The sequence below is a fragment of the Poromitra crassiceps genome (genome assembly GCF_964638095.1).
Source record: "Poromitra crassiceps genome assembly, chromosome: 3".
Taxonomy (NCBI): Eukaryota; Metazoa; Chordata; class Actinopteri; order Beryciformes; family Melamphaidae; genus Poromitra; species Poromitra crassiceps.
Window position 1 is genome coordinate 57287522 of NC_139625.1, and position 3220 is coordinate 57290741.

At 45.4% G+C, this 3220-nt stretch overlaps 1 pseudogene across 1 annotated transcript; it reads right to left on the minus strand.

Annotated features, from left to right (window-relative positions):
• Positions 1-404: 404 nt before the first annotated feature.
• LOC310773179 (vacuole membrane protein 1 pseudogene) lies at positions 405-2900 on the minus strand (annotated as a pseudogene). Its single transcript has 3 exons — positions 2202-2900; positions 1812-2045; positions 405-429 (listed from the first exon to the last, which is right to left on the minus strand). The product of its transcript is annotated as a vacuole membrane protein 1 pseudogene (transcript).
• Between the last annotated feature and the right edge of the window lie 320 nt (positions 2901-3220).

Sequence of the window (3220 nt, forward strand, 5' to 3'; positions counted from 1 at the left end):
CAAACTGCGGTACAGCCCTCACTGGTAGCCTACTGTAATAGCTTAGCACTACAATGGCAGTCTATGGTACTTTTGCCTAGTCCCGTTCAGTTGCCCAAAATACACATTCCAACAGCAGCAGAAACACTCACATGTACATGGTGTGACTCGTGTACTCACGCACTTCACTTATGCATAGAATTGGTGATGTCAAGACCTCAAATTGCCCAAGTTGCACCAGTCCTATTTATACCTTTTTTACATCAAAAGTCCCACTAGTACATGTGTTTTTGTTACCCAGGAAAGCAGCAGGGGATAGCAGCAGCAGCATCGCCTTTTAAACTTTTAGATCGCACTCTCAACCCGCGTTTCTCCACCGCTGCAGGCTGTCTCTCCCCCCTCCCTTTTCCCTTCTTCTCTCACGGCTATCCAGGTGCAGTTGGGTTGACTCTGAAGAAGACACAGTTTGTGTCGAAATGTTAGTCTGCTTGCACCTTATTAAATTGCTCAAAATTGACCATGTGCTCCAGATTGCTTCTTTCTAACATGTTCACTCAGTCCCACTTCTGAGAAGCACTGGCGGTTTGGCATGGTTCGTGGGCTGAAACGCGGATTTTCCTTCTTTGCCCAGTGTCAGCCACCAGCCAAAAGAAAATGGAAACTTCCGGGTAAACATTTCAAACTAATGTAATTTAAACAAGTAAATAGCCTCACTGATGCACGTTGGGAGGAGAAAAAGGTGTTTCAACAAACGAAGCAGCAAACATTGTATCAAAATACACGTTTTGATGTTAAGATTACATAATAGTGAAACTGTAAAGCATTAGGCTACTCAAAATGTGAATGTTACAACGAGGGCTTTATTTTGAAAGAGCTAAAGTGGACGACCTACAGTACTTACATTCTGGCTGACTTGACGCAGTCTATGCGCCTGGGGCTGGGCTCGTGGGCTTTGTGGGGTGCACTCGTGCATGACGAGAGACACTTTTTTTCTCTGCATATTCTGTCAATATAAAGTATTAACTGTTAAGAAAGGTGAAGTGATGGCGAGACCACTCGGTCTCTCGCTCGCGGCCCGCGATGGAATTGCATTTTTTTTTTTTTTACAGTGCACTTGAACGCAACATGCAATATACCCGCTGAATAAGTGTCCAAATGTTCGTGTCATTCTGCGCAATACTCTTCTGTTATAGCATTTCAGTCTGGAATATGGAATATCTTTCAATAATATTTATGACTAAAAGGCTAAAAGTAATCTCATGTGTAAGAAATGACTGTTCTACATTGAAGTAGAATTTTAAATAATTAACTTGTTGGTTTTGGATTTATTTAGCTTCAAGAGTGCATTTTTGTTCTTGTGTGACCCTCAACACAGGCTTTGAGAATCCCGGGCCACTTACTGATACGCTTAAATTAACCCACTCATATTCTGGTTTATTTCAAGAAAAACATTTCGGCTAGTGGAAATTCTAATTGGCTGGTAACTTTAAAATCTAGCAGCCATATTGGCAGGTGGTGAAAAAAGTTAATTTCAAGCCCTGCAGGGAGAGCAGGTGGTGACATAGGAGTGAGTGAGGAAAAGGATCAAATATTGGTGGTTAAGACTGAATAATGACATCACAATTGTTCATTTAAAATGAGTTATTCCTCTAAACCTGGCTTCAAATGCCCCAAATTTTTCGCGCTGGCGCCGTTCGGCCCTCAGCAAAATCTGGTAGCGAGGAAATTTTTTTGTGGCCCTCTCTATCATCAAAGTTGCCCATCCATGGGTTACAGCATGACAATATTTGTTCGGCCCCCGGCAACAATCTGGGTTTCTCATTGTTGCCCACCCCTGCTGTAGGTGCATCTTGATAATTGCTTTCCCGATCAGTGTAGCTCCGAAGAAGGACCCAGAAGAGGGACCAGAAAATGACCACAGGTTATTCCAGCCAGGTCAAACAGAGGATAGGGGATTGAAGCAAAAACTAAGATCCCAATGAATCCTACTTTCTGGACCATATTCTGGACTCCCAATTTTGCTATTGTGACAACATCCTGTGCAGATACCCTGACCAAGGCATCTTCTGCTGAACCATGGTGCTGTGGTATTAAACACAGCAGAGGAGGATTTTTGAGTGTGTGACTTTCTTTATTTTTATTACTTTGAGTTCTCGTTAGTCTGCACCCCTTCAACTGTTTTGGGTGTGCTCCACTCTGTATATTTATAACATCCTGTGCACCCTCAGCCTGCTCCAGCGTCTTTTTGAACTCCTCGTGGTCCTCGTCATTGGGTCAGCTCCAGACTGACGGGCCGCCCTGGCCATGAAATACGGTGGCAGCTCCCCGATGGCCGTGCCCAAACCCCACATGCAGGCCTCCAGGCGCACCATGGACATGATGGACCAGGTGGAGACGCTGCCCTCCACCCGTCCGCCTTGGGGACAGGTGATCTGTTCTGGGTACGGAGGCTCTGGGAAGTCTGTGGAGCCACACTCGTATGCTGCCAGGGTCACTGAAGCTATGTGAGGACCCAGATAGAGTAGGAAGGTGTGCAGGCCGACTGAGGACAGGATCCCAAGGCCAATCCAGTATGCACACCATAGGAACTTCTTCTCCAGGTACGTGACATATGTCTGGTGTGTTCCCTCAGTGGAGCAGGCAACCGAGAAGACAGAACACATCAAAAATAAGAACACGGTGCCTTGTCGTTTCCAAAGCTTTAATGTCAACTCTTTTAGGTGGATGAGGGTTTCCAGGAGGAAGTAATGTAGTGTTGTGACAGGCCTCCTCCACAACACCAGAGACAGACGCTCCTCCTTATCCCTCTGTCTCCTTTCTCTGATCGATGAGTCTGTAGAGCTGCCATTCTGTTCGTCTTGTTTGTCTTCAGCTCCGACACCTCTCTGAGGTGGTTCGCAACTTGCTCCATTGGATGCCATGTCAATATGTTCACTCACACACACAAGGCTATAGTTCAGTGATGATGTCACTGATGACATCACTGATGACATCATCAATTTGACACCAGGGCCGGATTAACACAGTGTGACACCCCAGGGTGACCCAGACTTGAAGTGCCCCCCCCCCCCACACACACACACACGTAAAAGGTGAAATTTACTATGGCAATAAATACCACAGATTTACATGACTGTATTGTTAAAGTAGGGCCTCAACCCACACATAACAGACACAAGACACAATGTAGATGATGTGGACTAACACCATCACACATGAATAGAATTGGGCTAATTTAATT